The sequence below is a fragment of the Aplidium turbinatum genome, chromosome 16 (assembly GCF_918807975.1).
Source record: "Aplidium turbinatum chromosome 16, kaAplTurb1.1, whole genome shotgun sequence".
NCBI classification, from domain to species: Eukaryota; Metazoa; Chordata; class Ascidiacea; order Aplousobranchia; family Polyclinidae; genus Aplidium; species Aplidium turbinatum.
This window is the reverse complement of record NC_137487.1, coordinates 13,216,900-13,236,643: the sequence shown is the minus strand read 5'-3', so window position 1 is coordinate 13,236,643 and position 19,744 is coordinate 13,216,900. Positions and strand designations below refer to the sequence as shown.

Below are 19,744 nucleotides of genomic sequence, written 5' to 3'. Positions count from 1 at the left end.
TTGTTGATTAACAACATTTTGCAGTAGGCTACTTGCTTCGGCAGTACATATGCTAAAATTGGAGCGATACAGATTGATTGATTGATTGAATCTTTATCCTCGGACTGGGAAAGCTTCTTGCAGAGATTAATCCTAGCAGTTTCGCATACTTGTAGAGGCTTTGAATCACTGACGCAGGCCCGGTCACCGAGATTGACAGAGTGAAGTTTCCGATTGTTGAAGTCTTGTTGCCGGGGAACTATTCCATTCATTAGATGCCGCTGAATGGAGAGCAGTCCTTAACGTGCGTTGCTCAAGCGCACACCCCGAGAGTCGAACCAGCGCCGCTTGATCTTGAAGCTTCTTCGTTCCAGAAGTGACGCGCGAACCAATTGAGCTATCGGGGCGGATGATTATTAGACGGACAGAGATGATTAGTACGCCCCTGCGCAAGGATGACACGCAAAATCGTGAAGCGTTCCATATGTCTTTAAAAACAAAAAACATTTTGCAGTACTAAGCTAAATATTTTCATTATACAATCAGAAAAAGTCTTTAAATTTATATATAATATTTTGCCAATTTATTATAAATTGAGTTGGTAGGCTACACCGACCTATTTTGCCAACAAAAACTTGCATAAAGAGAACACTGCTCGAGAAACACAATAACGGTGAAACGCACACTAGTGTTTACATGACATTTGCAAACTTAAAATAAGCAACCCTATATTATGCTCACAGACAATTTCGAAAACAGACGTTTTAATCAACCACTGGGACAGTGTGGCTGGACATCGCATTGGAATAACTGTAAGCAACCTTCACCTAGAACTATAATCTGATTGGTCGGTCGGTGGAATCGTATGCAATGCGAAAATATGCTTCCCGGAAAGTATTTTTTGCCTTCGAGCTCTTTAACTCCTCAAGAAAAGTATTTTTGGTTATACTTGTACGCTGATACCTTCCGCGGCCGCAGCGATACAGCGTGACGGGCTGCATGCGGCCCGCCAGTTGGTGACCCCTGCTCTACAGTATGGCTGTAGGGGAAGGTAGGGGCCTATGAGCATATAGGGTCCTATGATCCACCTCTTTATTTTTTTAAATAAAAAGTTTTTCCACTCCTTTTCAGTCGGGATCTTTTCTTCATGCTTGAATGCATTTCTCACAATTTCCAGGACAATCTCCTGTGAGAATTCGAAGCGAAAGTAGAGTTTCTTTGTTTTTATGTTGAAAAAGTAAATTTTGAGGGGTTCGGAAATTTTATTATAACTTTCTAGTTTTTCAACAGATATTCAAATAGTTTAATTTGGTGACAAGTAGTGTTCATTTTAAAGGAATAATAAAAGAAGTGAAGTATTAAAGTTAATAGTTTAGAGTCAATACATGTGACCTTGTCAATATGGAGAGTTGGAACCTATGAGCCACCTTGTGTGCTGATCCTATGAGGCCGACTCATAGGATCCTACTTGGTGGAAATTCAGATCACAATTAGTTTATTGTTAGAAAGTTGTTTATTTATTTTTTATATTTAAGCTAGTTAAGATATTGTTTGTGTGTATTTTTCAATTTTTGTTTAACAGTTTAAGATACGTTTGTGGGCTATATCTGTACATAAGTAATTTCAAAAATTAGTCCACAAAACTGACCATATAATGCCTCGAACAACTGCTAAATAAACTCATCGTGGTAAATCGCTGTTCCAGTTTTCTCGGTAGTCCACCCATCACTACTGGGTCAACAAGAAGAGTGAAGGGAATTAGAAAAATTTCGATTGACTTTTCTGCTTTTGATGTTGTGTAAATAACCTGCCTAGTAGCCTATATTCGATGGATCGATTTTGTAAGCTTGTGATCATAAAAATGATGGCACGGTTGTGGCATGCTTAATTTGTTTCATATTTTCTAGCCATCTAGGCCTACATGATCTGTCACTTATAAAAAAAATGTAGGCCTAATGGGATTATTAGAAATTATTATCTTTTTTTTTAAACTGTGGAAATCTTCCAGTTTCATAATCACTTAAGCCTCTATTTTCAACTTATCACGTCCCGTTATCTTGTAAATGTGTTGTTGTGTATTCATGTAAATGTATTCATCAATGTATTCATGTAAATACGTTTATTCTTTTGATTGTAGGCTACTGGTAGCTCATAGGACCCCACGCGTTGGATCTTATGAGCCACTTCAACAAATTTACATTTTTTGCTCTACATTAAAAATCTGACAAGATACGAATTTTTTCTTTGGTGATTCAACAGGTTATATTACAAGTTACGCTAGCATGAAATATGAGGTGAAAATATTCAAAAATAAAAAATTTATGGGGCTAAATCAAAAAAGGGGATCATAGGCCCCGACCTTCCCCTACGTGTATAGTCCATTAGTACATTTCATACTGCATAGAACGCTTAAAAAATTTTCAAAATTTTTCGGGGGGGGCAAATGCCCCCAATGCCCCCCCCCCTGGTTGCGGGCTTGGGTTGCAGACTCATCGGTCGGCTGTGGATATTCCCACATTGAATGAACTCAGATCTCTGCAAAAACTGTTTGCTGGCTAAAATCAAGGATTGTCGTGGAGCCCATAAAACCAAAGACCTGGCAGACAGGCTATTTGTTTTGTGTAATCTCGTTTGCACCAACTTGGAATATGCTTTTGCTGTAATTGGAGTTTTTTAAACTGTTCGTTTATAACTAAATGAGATTTTAGTGTAACTGTCACATTGGCAGCTTATTGGTTCTTATATAGCAAATCTGCAACCACAAGCGCTCAATTCAAGAATTGCATTTCCTTACTTTCCTATTCAGTCAATGTTTTGCAAGTGTGCTTAGGATTGGCTCATACAAATAAGTTTACAATTGAGTTAAGAGATTGGAATTAGCTCATGCAAATCGAGTTTCAGGTGTAGGCCTACGCAGTAAAAAAAAAGCAACGGAGATTGCAGTGTAGCAACCAAGCCAAATTTCAAACTTATAATTTTATATCGGATTCAACCACGTTTTCACGTTTTGTTGCTTTTACCTTTTTCTGTACTTCAAGCTATGTTTTAGCATGGGTTGTTTTTCGATATGATGTTCAGAAGTAAAACCAAACTGAACAGTGTTTCCTTTCAAAAAAGGTAAACATTGTTGTCTAACCTACACCGATTACTTATACATACTTTGTCTATAACAACACAGCTAAGCGTTAGAGCCCCCCCAAAAAAAATTTTAGGAATGCACCCCTGCTTGAGACCCTCGTTATAGAACAATACATATACATCTTTACTTACGATTCACTTTGTGACGCTGTTGACTATCCACATTTCTTCTAAACTGGCAGTTTTCTAATTTTTTGATTCAACAATTTCCACGAAGCCTCAGCTTTTCAAGGCTAATCAACGTAAATTAAGTTAGAATCACACGCACATGTTCAAAAACACTTATTTGCTTCTCCCGAAATTTTGTGCTGGCTACGCTCCTGTCGTTAGCTACGGTAAGCTAAGTCTAACTTTCTCTGCTGTGCGATGAAACCCTTATTTAATCCTTTGCACATTGGATTTCGGATAAGCTATGGTGGGCTAGAACCTAGGTAGGACTTAGACTATTTCTTTTCAAACTTTAGGTTGTTGATGCAACATAGTTTGTTTAATCAATTTTGTGTGCCCTAATTGTAACACACTAAGACAAGCTATAGCCTACAGCCTATCAGTTTTAAGTGAATAAACTGAAGGCAAGCAATGAAGCAACGTTAAATTCTTTTTGATATATTCGATGAGTCAACAGGCGCTAGACTTTGGCTAGCTATGAATACATTTCTTTGTAAAGATCAGAAATTAAATAAAATTGTGGTAGTTTTTTTTAGGCTAAATTTTCCACAGTAAAAGCGATTGTTAAAGTGTTGCCTTAAATTGGAAAAAAAAATCTTTAAGGTGGGAAATAACAATAACAACCGCTGTTTTAAAGTGCCTCTGACAGGAAAATAAATTCGCTAAATTTAACTAAGATACCAAAGAGATGACACTAACAAACTTCCCTGACCAGCAAATCATAAAAAATATCAACAGGCTACTAAGTTACTGTTATAGTCGTCATTTTATTTACGTTGAATACAGTGGTGCCGAAGTTAGTTGAGGATTGGGGGGGATAAATCAAAATTTTATCAAATTTTAGACAATTTTGAACATTGGGGGGGATGCATACTTTTATACACAATTTTAGTGGTTGTGGTAGGCCTATTAGGTTTATTAAACAATCACCGGACCTCGGTAAATTAGCTGCTGACAGCATAATACACAGACAAGAAATAGTGGAGATAAAAGCGCTACCTGTGCTCTTGTGAATGACTGCTGCAAGATTAAGAAACAAGCAAAGAAAAATTGGTACCTCCAGCTGGATTCGAAGCTATGACCTTCCAATGAATAGGCTACTTAGTTTTTCCAAAACAAACAACAGAAGTTATAGGCTACTTTTCTTTTTACCCTCTCCTTCACTAGAATCACTACACTTAGTGCGCTATAGGACAAAGTCACTAGTCAGGAGACTGAAAACAATCGAAGCTTCAGAAGAACATTTGCAAATTTATGACAAAAATGCTAACTTTCAAACACATCACAAGAACTTGTTACAACCAAATTGCGTTTTACGGTAGTGCTCATTGAAAATACATTAGCACTGTCATTTATGCTGATGTCATTAAGAATATTTTGGTCAATGTTGCAAACAATGCTAGCATTTAACCTTTCCTGTCCCAAAGTATTTCTCAGTCAGGTTTTCAATCTACGAAGATTGGAAAACGACCTCTCACAAGCAGCAAAGCTTACCGGGCAAAAAGAGGTTCTTAATCAGCTGGAGTATTTGAGAATAGAGAGGTTTTTTTCAACTCGGACAATGCCTGGTAAGCTCTTTTGGCATCGTACAGAGATTTTGGTGCTGTTGCCTTGCTGAATGAATCAATTTGATAACTCATCGATTGTCTATTCAGCTCTGGATAATTTTTGACCATTTCAGGAACTAAGCCGGTCTTGAAAATTCGTGCAAGTTCTTTATACTTTGCCAAATCAGAATTCAGGCTACTTTCAAACCTCTAGGTCAGTTCAGACATAACTCTGTCCATGAACTGATTGTAAAGTATTTTATAACTTAATGCAGTTGAGTGTCTGCAGTAGCTGCCATCGAGCCTCCACCCAATCTTTCAGGGACTCTTCTTTGCCGTGGTGCTTGCAAATAAAATTAGCAGCAAATTTTTCCGGAATGCCTTCAATGAAGGTCCTTCATTGTCTAGCGTCAAATCCAAGACAATTAGAACTGTGATTAAACATCAATAAAAGAAAAACAACAGCAATTCGAGATGCTTACAAACAACTAAATCGAAGTACAACTTCATAGCAACTAATTTTTCTGAATTATTAGGGGGGGATGCTGATTGTTTTGCGTTTCTTTCTTGATATATATTGAGTTGTTTTTGTGCACATAAGTCAGTAGCCTAAGTAACAAGAGGTAAATGGTTTTCTCACTTGGTTGGCTACTACTATTATTATTGCTTATTTTATATTAAACGTCTGGAAATACAACAGTTACACGCTTGCAAACTTTCGTTCACATTCGGCGAATCTGGCACTCATTCAATTGCGAAAATAAAAACGGCAACACCGCTGTGACGTCACCATGGGTGGGAAGGATACTTTCTTTCTCTGTGGTGAGTTGGTAAGGTATGGTAGGCTACGACTACTGCAAAACGCCAATGTCATGTGTGAGGCTCTATTGGTCTAACTCTAAAGCATGTGCAAAATGAGAATTACCGAAATGAAAAAGTCAACTTATTATTAGGCTACTATCAGGTTTAGATCAAATAGGTTGAGTTTATTTTTATCAAACAGCATCTCAATCCAATTGAAATTGCAGTTTTTCTAAACTCTTGTAGGGCTACAATTTTGATAATTTTTTCAATGTCTTAAGCTGGCTATAGCCATTTGCAGTGTAACAGCAGTATCTCACAAACAGTAGGCCTTACCCTTAATTTATGGTTGAGGTAATGCCTGTAAATTGCTGTTTATGTGACAGTGTCAGTGACAAAGACGTGTGCTATCTTTTCATGCTTTCAAACAAAACAAGGTGCTGAGAAGAAAATAGTCAAAGTTTTCTTCAAGTGTTCGAAAGTGGGATGGACCATACAAAATTAGTCGTATATGTTCTCTTCATTTCACTGGAGATGATTTTGTTAACACCACCAACCCGATTTGGATCTTCCCAGCAATGAGTGGCGTGCTGGGAACTCTAGGTGGTGTGTTTGCCACAAGTGCGAGTCTATATCCCAGCCCAATGAATGTGTATGTTGCCATGAAGTGCCACAGACGAAAGAACTTTTGAAGAAAGACGCATCTAGCTGTTACCAATTTGAACGATTTTGAGACACACTTACATCCTGCAGTTTTGAGGACTTTTTTAATGAGGAGCAGGAAGAACTGGAGAAAAAGCAATAAACCAAAAGGAGAAAACGGAGACCCATCAAAAGAGTAAGGATGCTACATTAGGCTAAAATACCCCAAACGCTAAAGAATGCACACTAAAAGAAGTGATTTTATTTCCTTGCAGGCAATATCGGTAATTAGTCGCTTACAGGCATGTATTGGAGTGGATACTACAAGGTGATGCTCTCGGAAGCAACAATCGGATTGTGCTGCCGCCATGCATTGTTTGGCGAATCCGAAACAATTTTCAAGTCCAGATGGCCGTTACAACGGATTTCAATGGCCAACTGAAGGCACATTATGAGAGAGAGAGAACTTTTATTTATTGATGAATAATGATGAATTAAATATGAATGATGATTCGTAGCCTACGATTTCTTCATTTTTCACTTCAAGTATATTTTATGTTTCGTAGAAACGTATTCAGTACAGTTTTATTAAACTGCAAAAAACAATAAATCTTTGAAAAAAGCAACCGCTTGTACCAACTCCGACCAAACTGTGATCCATCAATTACATCTAGAAAGCATTTGTTTCATCCGTCGCTAACGACGCCCACCCAGAATGACGCAACGCCACCAAAGTCGTCCCAGAGCAGTGAAATATGGAGTTTCGCCTGTGGTGGCGCTGCAGAGCAGTCGTTTTGTATAAATTTCGCCCTAACCGGTCGAGCTTCGAGGTTAAGATTAAAAAATTCGCTAAACATAATTCTGCGCTAGGAAATGCTTAGAAGACTTACTATACTTGGGTCCAACCTGTCAGGGGCACTTTAAATGGTAGCCTAGGCCCTAGTCACTTTCACAGTTGCACATAACAACTTTGTAAGAGACAGTAAAGCCTCAAAGCAATCAACCAATCAAAAGTTAGACGTAGAACAGAGAAAAACGCATAGGCCTACTACAGCTTTTACATATCAATCATTTTATTTTTCGTCATTAACGCGTCCGGGACGAAAAAGATACTAACTACAATAATCGATAGCCTATAGACCTACCAGCAAGACCATGAACGGGAAAAGGTGGCAAAACCTTGAAAGGTTTAAAACGTGCCTGAATGGAAAATTAGTAGGCTATATATCAGTAGTTAGCACGGCCACAAAACCCAAAAAACAAATAGCAAAAAATAAAACAGAGACAAGCACACATGTAGCAATGAATGACAGCCTAATGAAAAGTGTTGTGGATTGAATTTGCCAGTTCCAATATTGATGTGGATGAGCACTGAGCAGTCATAATAATACAAATTAAGTGAACCCTTCGCTGTTGTCAGTGTGGCCTAGAGGGTTAGGGAATGCTTTTCGATGAAATGAGTTCGATTCCCACTCCTGTTAGAACTTTTTTTTTCTTCTTGCTTGGATGAACTTTCTGGCTGAGCGCTAAAAGAGTCACAACTGGACGGTAGCCACAAACATGTTCTGATTGGTTGGCGGTGTCATTGAGTCTTACTGAGAATTGACATGTTGAAGTTGGCTACCGTTTTAAATAGCATTTGATGGAGCTTCAAACCAGTACCGGTAACCACCATGGTTGGTCAGCATTCGATTGTCCGCCCCGATAGCTCAGCTGTTAGTGCATGACTCTGCGAACAAAAAATCTTAAAGACTAAGCGGCGATGGTTCGACTCTCGGGGTGTGAGCTTGACTTCGTGAACGAAGAAGCTTCAAGATCAAGAGGCGCTGGTTTGACTCTGGGTGTGCGGTTGCCAGCGCGAGAATAAAGATTCAAAACCTATTAACTTAACACTCAGTTATAGGCTACAAAAAATATGCTTTATCTTCTATATTTACACCATCGTTTCGCTAGCAAAATTTTTCACATCTTTAGGCTATTTTTATGAAATTCGCCTAGCAACTTTAACCTATTATCAGTAGCATTGACAGGGGGTACTTTTGGACTCGGAACCGTGATAATTTTAGGGACCTAAGCCCTTCCAAGAGGCCTGGGAATTTGGGAAAACCACCGTATACTTTGGCTATTGTGCGTTTTTTCTTTTCTTAGAAGTGTCTTGATTTGAGGCCGGAGAATCTCATTGGTAGGCTACCGGGCTCGAATAATTTTGCCAAAGAATCATTCCATCTATTAGGTGCCGCTGAATAGAGACCTGAGAGCAGTCCTTAGAATGCGTTGCTCAAGCGAACACATCGCAAATCGAACCAGCGCCGCTTGATCTTAAAGCTTCTTCGTTCACAAAGTCACGTGCTAACCAATAATTAAGCTATCGGGTCAGTGTTTAATATTTCTAAACTGCTCTGGGTTTTGTGCAGCGTAGGCTACACATACATGCCTCACGTAATCTCTGAACTCTCGCCTCAGGCGGGTTTACCTACCTTTCAATGAGATTTTTTTTGTGTCTACCAAATTATTATCTGTTCTTCCAACCTTTCTCAGTCTTCGGACAAAAATTTAGAATTAGCCTATGCTACATCAAACCTTGCGTATGATTGTGTAGAGACAAACTACCGCAACTGCGTAGGCTACATTTGTTTTACATGCGATGAATGTCAGCAGTGGACACAATGAAATCAACAACTTTGCTGAGAAGTTTAGTAGAAATTAAGAGGAAGCATGATTATTACAAACAATAGTTTACGTAAGTTTATATATTTTCTCATTGTGCTTGGGGGCATCCATGAAAGCACTCACATGCAGGCTGTGGTAACCAAAAGGCAACAACTTGCCTGCAAGTTTTTTAAGGCTATAAGTTTGAAGAACACAGTGAAAATCTAAAAATCGCTCTAACTCACCATAACTCCAACCCGGTAACACTGTGCCATGTCAGTCCACAGTAGCTTACCTTCTCTTTTACCGAGCTCATACAACTATTAAACTTACAAATGTAGACATTTGCATACAAAAAAGCCAATTTGAAAGCGGCTTTATTTCAAAACAGTTGTTCAACCGAATGTCAGAAAAAATGCAAAATAATCTTCAGTAAAACATACAAAATATGGCACAACCGGCATTGCACTTAACGTTAGCTTTATAGTTCAAAACAGTAGGCTACCAACAAATCACAGACTATAGCCTACTTAGGTAAAAGTTGTGTGAAATTAATTGCAGCGTTTTCATTACGGTACCCGGTCATTTGGTCGGCAGGACGTTTGGTCGACAGAACGTTTGGTCGACCAAATGTCTGTCGACCAAACGACCGTACACCTTCATTACATCATACACAAATGGCAATGATTGCTTTGCTGTTTATAAGGAAAATGCTTTCCTAAATAATGCAATTTGGATTTTAATGCAGAAAATAAAGTACATTGTGCAATATTTCGAAAGTATTGATTTCTAGTGCATTCAATTCTGTGTATTAATCCCGTGGGCACATGAATAGGTTAAAATGTTCACTGCATAAATTCCATCAAAGTAAAAAATTACAATCATCACTAAACACTACGTAAAGACATTACAATAGGCCTATAGTACGAACTGGCACGGCGCTAACAATGCAACACATTAATTAAATCTAAGGCACAAAATAATTAATTAGACACTGTTCTCAAATGCAATTGCCTTTTTTTAATTACTCTAATGCTCACTCAAATTCAAAACATTGCATTAGGAAAGTGTTCTTCAATCTTCACATTTTTTTGTGCAATGATTCTATAGCACATTATATTCAATCCACCACATTTGAAGTCATGACAAATGGCAGAGCAACAGAATGAAAGAGACTATATTAATCAAGCTTATGTCAGCGCAACGATTTAGCAGTTTCCGTAGTCCAGAAGTTACCAGAGTTGCCAAATTATATATTTATTCGTACACTTTTAATTGCATGTACTTGACTTCGAATGAAGAATATTAACTATTTGACAAAAAATATATGCATTATATATATATACTGAAAGTGTTAGGGTTTTTAATTTAGTTTAATAAGCTGCAGCCTTGGGGACAGACCACAATCAATTGGCGAGAAAAAACGACCAAACTCGGGCCAGTAGGGAAAACTACCATGAAATGATAAGAACCTCATGATATCTGTGCTTCCAAGCAAACGTTGAGAAATGAAATATGTAAGACGATTACAGTTAAAATTAAGAGTTAAGACATAGGATTCTTAACTTTGTTTCGGCAATCTAAGCAATCCCACAATCTCATCACCAAATGTTTTTAATTATAATTACTATTAATTTAGAATTTATTAAACACAATTTTCATTTGTTCGCTTTTTGCACTCAAAAATGGTGTATTATTATAAATCTTATTCAAAAATGGAAACTCTGGTAACGTCTGGCTTAATACAGTAACATCTGTAATGCCTTCAGTGAAGTGTTGAAAAAAACAAGTAGTAGCCTATAGGCTACTGTACTTTAGTTGTGTCAGTATAATTCAAAAGAAAACATATATTAGACAATTAGTAATGACTATTGGCAGAGGAATAGTGAACCTTGCACTCAAGATTATGATACTGACATACATCATAGTGCGAAGTGTGCAAACCTTGTAATCGCTAAAGATGATTTGATCTAACCTAAAGTTCTTGTGTTTGTTACATTCCTGGATATGCTGTGCAAAGTAGGCTAAATCATTCATTTCGACAAGCATGTCTTCACCAGCAGATAACACCATCACACTTAAAATTCATCATGCCGCTTCAAAGCTTCACCCCAATCAGTTGCTTGAGAACCAACAAATTTGTCATGATGAGCAATAATCTCTTCTTTTGAAAGTGTGCCATCCCTGTCATCATCAGCCTCTTCAACAAGATGTTTTGATTCTGCTTCAGCATGATTGTAATCATCAGGCATTATCCATGCTTTCACTTCAGCTTCATTCATCTTACCATCATGATCCTGATCACGTTGCTCAGAAAATTGTTCTCGTTCCGTAGCAAGCCAATCTGGCTCTTCCCCAGTATCGTCATCACTGCGCATATCACCAAGATACTCTTCCAAATCAAGAAAACCATCCTTATTCTTATCCATATCATCCATTGTTTCTTTGATCACAAGATCTTTCATATGATCATGTTCTTCAGGATGCAAAAATGCTCGAAACTCTTCTATGGAACATAGTTTATCCCCGTCCACATCAGCGTGTTCCCATCTTCTCTCATCTCTTGCAATAATCTGACGATAACTGAAGCCATCAGCTTCCGATGCAGCAATATCTTCCTCAGTAAGAAATCCATATGTTGATTCTTTGTATTCATCCCAGCTTACTTTATTGTCTTTATTTTTATCATGTGTTAAAAACTGCTTGTCTGAATCTTCATTGACATATCGAACTTGTACATAAGAAATCCAATCGTGAAGTTCTTTTTCAGTTACTTTTCCATCTCCATCTTTGTCTATTCTATTAACTATCATGCCAAGTCTTCGTTTACTTTCTTCTGGCGATAATTCATCAAATTCTTTTGCTTCGTCTTTGCCTACAAATGCTTCATGATCATATTCTGGTGATCCAGGCTCTTTATCACTAAGAGGTTGCTCAATGACACGTTTCTTTTTAGGTACAGCAGAAAGTGAAAGTGTTATTATAGCCATAATAATCACACAACGTAACATGATTATTACGTTATCTTTGAACTTTGATGAACAAATCTGTAAAATGTAAGGTTTGCTGATTTAATGTAATGTACTTAATTATTGAGCAAGATACTTCAATATGTTTTAAAAATACAAAGTAGTGACAGTATACTAAAAATCTATGTAAAATACTGTGTGCTTACTGGTTAATTTCAAAACTGTACTTGTAATATGAAAAACAGTGGTACCGGTAATCAGTATATAATTGTTTTTCCGACATGCAAGACTGACATAGATTTTTAGAACATATTTTGATAATACCGACATAACTTGTGTTCCACTCATTCCAAAACAAGAATTGTTAAACAGGACAATATATTTGCAAACTTTGTATGATACAATAGTTTTTTTTAACAATGTTTTGTTTAAGATTTGAATTTTATTGTTGACAATTAATCAATGTGCTTCTCAGATTAGCTTCACAATCATGTTTATTTAAAAGTATTGAAAAGTCACTTTCACTTAAAAGGTAAGGAGATGAATTGTGAAAAAACTATCAGCCTACATGTTGCCACCCTTCCAAACTTTTATAAGGTAATATATATAATACGTTCTGCACTTTTATCTCAAAAGTAAGTGGCATTCCTTCAAAGTCATATTTTACAGTGGAGTTGTCTTTAGTTTTAAAAGTTTCTCTGTCCAAGCATCAAAAAAGCCCTTGTTGACAAACCAAAAAGATTTTTTTATCATTTACCACTGATTTACAACTTTTCTGGTCCATCCAAGTATTAAACCTACTCCAAAATTCAGAAATGGTGTACAAGTCTCTGGCATGGTCAAAAATGTAATGCCGTCATCGTAACAAGCAAATTACTGATGTAATAAAAGTTTTGCCTGGTTTGCTGCAATTTATGCACTTCTCGTTATATTTTTGGATGATTCTATCCTGTGACATACGATCATGTCAATGTATTTTTGACCAGGGTGGAGACTTGTACACCAGCTCTCAAAATTTAAGCACAGCATTGCTCATCATCAGAGCAACCACCAACATATTTCCCACATTGCATGTCATTGCTGTGACAAAGTACCTGTAACAAAATGCATGTAAACTTGGGCGCTGACTTGGGCAATGTGTATTGACAATTGCCTCGACACACTGAATAGCGATGGAGCTTAAATAGTTCTACAAGTTTATCATAAATTAAGCAAAACTAAAGGTTTGAAATTTTTTATATCTCCCTTGCCAGCTTTTCATGTGCCCTCCACCATTGTAGAAATCTCTGCTTTAGATGTCAGTACCGGTAACGTACCATATGTTATCCTAATTATCCTATAATTATAAAATGTAAGCGGTGGTAACCACTTTTTTTGTACACAACATTCCAACACATTTTAATTTTTTTCTTACAGTACACAATTTCATTCTGTTCAGAGGTTAAAACTGTTTTTGGTGATTACTATTCAAAAATTAAAGTTGACTTAAGTAAAAATATTAAATTGTTATATAGGCTGCAGTACTTATGTATCTAGTGCTATAAAGTTTTGTTTCTTATAATAGCCTACTGTGTTTCCTTACTCCTATGTAGTTTTATTTCTTAAAATCAGTTTAAAAATCTTTACAAGAGTGACATAATTCAGTAGTCAAGTGAAGCCCTCTGCTACTGCTAGATATTTAAAATTAAATACAAAAATTTTTCAGTTCAATCCATACCAAAAATACAAAACATTTGCAAAATAATACAACTAGGCTAACCTTCTATATGCACCTGGGTTTTTTTTTTCGCTGAAACTTTTTGGTCATTTGTCCGAAATGACTTGAAAAAATTCGTTCATTTTTTATTTATTTCAGTGATTTTTAGCCATTTTTGTTCATATATAGTATATTTTTTCGGACATTTTGACTGAATTGACTATATTTTTTTCGGACATTTTGCTAAAAAATCGGTCAATGACCGATAAATGACCGAAAAAAAAAAAAAGATATGCACGCAAGTAGCAACGGCCGCCGAGAAGTCATTAAATGGCTCCGAAAGGACTGAGTAGGTAGGTCATGTTTGGGCACCAGCTTCCACAAGTCAACATTTCTTAGCAATCAAAACCTTCTATTAAATTAGAAACTGCAAAATTTATGTACAAATATGTGCACAAAATGCTGCCCCGGGCCTTTGCTGGCTGCTTTATATTTGTAAATGAAATTCACCATCATAAAACCCGTCAGAACCAAAAAAATGATTTATATTTGCCTTCTACAACGTCAAACTCTGGTAAGAAGATGCTATGTTTTAATGGAGTGAAACTATGGAATCAAGTACCAAAAGAAATAAAAGAAAAGTCTTACAATGTTTTTAAATTTAAATATAAATGTTTATTAAAGAATTTGTACAATGATCACTCCTGAAACGTATCATCCGCTTATTTCTCTTCACAATATTTTTTTTATGTTGCCCTGTGTTATTCCATTGTTAATGTATTGTTAATTCCATTGTTAATTTTTACAAATTAAAGTGCTGGTATTGTGCTATTTATTATATACCGTATGTGTTAATGTTCTTAATTTTGGGTCTTTTGTTTAAATGTTTGGGTGGCAGCTGACTTTGGTGACCTTTTGGTCTTTCGCTGCCATCCTTGTTGCGCGAATTATTTGTGTTTATTGTGTTTTTGCTTTTTGTGTCTTTCTTTTTCGCCAACAAAACAAAAAATAAACTGAACTGAACTTAGTGCACTGTTTGGTATTTCAAACGTTTTCTCTATTTGCATTTATATGTGAAACTATTTACTCTTCACTCATATTCACTTGGGAGTTAAGCTTGTGAGGCAATAAGCTGAAGTCAAAAGAATGGCAATCAACCACCAGTCAACTAGTGTTGAGCTGAGTTTGATTTTTGAAACTCTGACTCCACTCCTACTCTATGAAACCAGACTCCACTCCAATCCTACTCTGACAAAGTTATTTTTTTTAGACTCCAAATCCACTCTACTCCAAAATCAAATCATAAGTACAGTAACCCAATTCTAGCCAATGCGTAGCCCACAAGAAATAGTTTTGGGATGCAAAAATCATTGTCAACTTGAGTTTAGCCTACCTAGCATGAAAATGTTTATGGTGACACACACTTATACGGTAAACATTATCGTTTGGTCAAAAATCATAAGACAATATTTTTTTTCTTTCTACAAACAGAATACACGAGACTAATTTTCAGTAACTAAAAGGAAAAGTTTCTAAGCCAAACTCTCAATCTACTTCACTCCAAAACTTTCGTGACAAATTAAACTCCAAATTCATTCTATTATCTGAATAGCCTGACAGCTCAGTTGAATCGACTCTCAAGCAGGCCCGGATTTGGGGGGGAGCAGAGGGTGCAGGTGCCCCAGGCCCCCCGACTTTTGAAGGGCCCCCTACGAGGAAAAAAATGTGATTTTGTAACAATCAAAACCTTCAATTTGTCAATCTTAATGACTGGGCCTGCGCCAGTGGTTCAAAGTCTCTACATTCTACAAGTATGCAAAACTGTCAGCATTAAGCTCTCACAGAAGATCTTCGAGTCCGAAAATAAAGATTCAATCAATCAAAATCGCGCACACTCCGGCTCCACTCCATGTCAACTCTATTACTCTACAACCAAAGTAAGTTGAAAGTTACTTACTATTACTACGTCTACAGTTTTTGTTTTGACTTTCATACAAAACAAATCCACATCATCTTTGAATTCACTGAAATATATTCCCACGGTAACGACACCTAGTGAGGGACAAAACTAAACAGCTGCTTTATTAATTAATTATTATCGAAAAAGACCGAGCCTAGGTGTTTTTCAGCTAAAAAGTTGAAAATATGGTCTAAGTAGTTGCTGCCACATAAAAAAGAAGCGTGAACTGTGATTTATCCATTTTTCAATCAAAAAAATACCCATTGACCAGTAGGCTAACTGAAAATATTTTTGACCAGATTAAAAGATTTGCAAATTTAGCCTACTTTTGAGAGTCCACAGGAAGTAGCCTGCAGCCAGGGGCGTAGTCAGAAAAAAATTTGGGGTGGGCCAAATATTTGATGAATTGAAGAGAACGACAAAGTGTTTGATTTAAGACATCGTCACCTGATGTGCGGTGGCGTATCCTGGTGGGTTGAGCAAGGGAAGCAATAAAAGGTGGTAGGGGTTAGAGCGTGCCTTTGGCACGCGTATTCTAGGGGGGTCCAAAATTTTTGCAAAATTACTCTCAAATATTGGATTAAGCTATAACGCTTTCTGAAAACACGTTTAGGGTAATATTTGTATGAAATTTATTAGCAGATAAACAGCTAATAACTTATTAAAGGTAGCTATTACCAAGGCCTATGAGAGGGGGTACGGAGGGTACGGCGTACCCTTGAGGGCCCAGGCCTGTGTTTGTTGGGGGGGCCGAAATTGTAGTTTTATAGTTTACGCACAAAAATGTTTGGTTAAAACCATCCTAAACGACTGATTTCAAGCATAAAAGTTGTTATTCTTTAGTCCTGGGGGGGGGGGAGGGGGGGCGTAATCTAGCAAAAGGGCCCAGAAAAGTAATGGAGTGTTTTGCGAGCAAATTAACCTCTCAACAGCAGTACAGCACCATCAACAACTGACACACGAATTCAATGCAGGATACAGAAATTGGCGAGGGTCAGATCACATGATACGCACAACACAAAATAATAGTTTTATTGCAGCCTGATACTAGGCAGGCCTGGATTAACCATTGTGCTAGGGTGTGCTAAAGCACAGGGGCCCCGCAGACAGAGGGCCCCACGTTTCCTAAAAATTAAATAAATAAAATAACAAATTTTTCCTAAAAAAAAAATTTTCAAGAAAAAAAATTAAGAAAAGTGGGGCCCCTCTGTCTAAAAAAAGTAACACATTTATCAATAGCCAAAAAAAAAGTCGTTCGACTGAATTTCATGTTAGTTTTCTAAATCCTATTTACGTAGTTAGCAGTGAATGAAAGAGCAGTTTAGAATAGAAATTCAGAATAACCTTTCATTGCGATTTGCAGTGTAGTGTGCAGTACTAACAGTGATCCCTTGCTACAATGTTTTCCCTTGCACGGTTTCGTTGATTTAATGTGTGCGATTTTGCATCCATTATAACGTTAACATTGTTGACTTAATTTGCACATGCTTTTTTAATCATCGATCACGTGCTATTTCAAAGTTATCTAACTTACCTAAGCAAGCATAGCCGTAGGAGATGGGGGGGCAGGGGGGGCGGTCGCTCCCCCGCTGAAAAAAAAACGCCGCGAATTTGGGCAAAAATCTGCACTTATTTGGGCAAATCAATCTTATCGTGATGTTTCGACATTTTACCAGTTTAGAAAGTTTACGTAATTGTTATAATTTATGAGATATATACAGTACATTAATATTTTCCAATCACCTATGTAAAATGCATTTTCATCTATTTTGAAAATTGTTGCATAATGTGGTACGTATTGCAATTTGGGCAGAATGATAAGTTTCAATTCAACACCTGCAAAAGTAAAGTGTAAAAGAACATAATTGGCAAGCAAAATTAAGCTTATTAGTACTGATATTCACCAGCATGTACGTAGGCTGTATTTCTTCACAGTGAGATTTGTAAGCTTGCTAGGTAGCTTACTAATAACCTTAAATGGCTTTTGCTTTTTACTTTAATGTAGTTATTTCTAAAATTGTATTTAGGCAAAAATGTCCAGTTATTGGGAAAATCAATCTTACCATGAGTTTTCAAAATCTTTCTAGTTTAGAAATTTGTTTATAGTGTTGCATTTTGTATGAAATACATTAACATTTTTCTTTAAATGTTAAATGTAGTGTCATCAAATTTGGAACTTTTGTATTTGGTATATTGCTATTTGGGCAGAATGTTAAGCTTCGATTCAGTATATATCTGCAAAATGTAAGAAAATGCAATTAGCAAGCAGAGGTAAGCTTATTACCGATGTTCATTAGGATATACACTACATTTCTTCATTGGTGGAATTTTGAAACCTTGCTGGGTAGCCTACTGGTAATCTTATGAGGTTTTTTGCTTCTTTCTCTATATTCTACTATTGTATTTATTTGTAAAAATATTTAGGCAAAAATGTCGAGTTATTGGAAAAATCAATCTTACCATGAGTTTTCAAAATCTTTCTAGTTTAGGAATTTGTTTATAGTGTTGCATTTTGTATGAAATACATTAAAATTTTTTCTTTAAATGTTAAATGTAGTGTCATCAGTTTTGGAACTTTTGTATTTGGTGTATTGCAATTTGGGCAGAATGTTAAGCTTCGATTCAGTATATATCTGCAAAATGTAAGAAAATGCAATTAGCAAGCAGAGGTAAGCTTATTACCGATGTTCATTAGGATATACACTACATTTCTTCATTGGTGGAATTTTGAAACCTTGCTGGGTAGCCTACTGGTAATCTTATGAGGTTTTTTGCTTCTTTCTCTATATTCTACTATTGTATTTATTTGTAAAAATATTTGGGCAAAAATGTCGAGTTATTGGAAAAATCAATCTTACCATGAGTTTTCAAAATCTTTCTAGTTTAGGAATTTGTTTATAGTGTTGCATTTTGTATGAAATACATTAACATTTTTTCTTTAAATGTTAAATGTAGTGTCATCAGTTTTGGAACTTTTGTATTTGGTGTATTGCAATTTGGGCAGAATGTTAAGCTTCGATTCAGTATATATCTGCAAAATGTAAGAAAATGCAATTAGCAAGCAGAGGTAAGCTTATTACCGATGTTCATTAGGATATACACTACATTTCTTCATTGGTGGAATTTTGAAACCTTGCTGGGTAGCCTACTGGTAATCTTATGAGGTTTTTTGCTTCTTTCTCTATATTCTACTATTGTATTTATTTGTAAAAATATTTGCGCAAAAATGTCGAGTTATTGGAAAAATCAATCTTACCATGAGTTTTCAAAATCTTTCTAGTTTAGGAATTTGTTTATAGTGTTGCATTTTGTATGAAATACATTAAAATTTTTTCTTTAAATGTTAAATGTAGTGTCATCAGTTTTGGAACTTTTGTATTTGGTGTATTGCAATTTGGGCAGAATGTTAAGCTTCGATTCAGTATATATCTGCAAAATGTAAAATAATGCAATTAGCAAGCAGAGGTAAGCTATTACTAATATAATCATTAGGATATATATACACTACATTTCTTCATTGGTGGAATTTTGAAACCCTGCTGGGTACTGGTAATCTTATGAGGTTTTTTGCTTCATTATCTATATTCTACTGATGCATTTATTTGTAAAAATATTTGGGCAAAAATGTATAGTTATTGGGCAAATCAATCTTAGGCTACTATGAGTTTTCAACATCTTAACAGTTTAAAAACTTTGTATATTTGTTATAGTGTAATATTTTGTATGACATACAGTACATTAAGATTTTCCCATGAATGTAAACTGTGCCATCTTCAATTTTGGAAACTATTGTATTTGGTATGTTACAATTTGTAGAGAATGGTAAGCTTCGTTTTAGTATCTGTGAATTTTCCAGTGTTTGATTTCATGTTTTTGTGAACTGAACTTGTGGGCTACAGTTGAAATGTTTTTTATATACATAAAAATTATTTTTTATATTAACTGCTGTTTGTCTTTGCCAGTCCTAGGGTTGATATGCTCAGCTATTTACCATATATGACACAGTACATATTATAGTAATCAATGATCAAAATATATAGGCAAGTGTTATGTTGCTTTGGCATCCAATTCATGCGGTTAAAATATCAGGCAATATAGACAGTATTGATGATGTTGTCTGTATTTTCTGGCAAGGATTGAGTTTGAAGTTATTACCTATATATGAGTTATTTTGGTTCAGTGCCTGCGATTTCAG

The 19,744-nt window shown here is 36.1% G+C and overlaps 2 pseudogenes; one reads left to right on the top strand and one right to left on the bottom strand.

The window, feature by feature from the left end:
- Positions 1 to 375: 375 nt before the first annotated feature.
- Positions 376 to 469, top strand: LOC145786048 (U6 spliceosomal RNA; annotated as a pseudogene).
- Positions 470 to 9,284: 8,815 nt separating this feature from the next.
- LOC145785668 (calumenin-B pseudogene) lies at positions 9,285 to 11,967 on the bottom strand (annotated as a pseudogene).
- Positions 11,968 to 19,744: the final 7,777 nt, after the last annotated feature.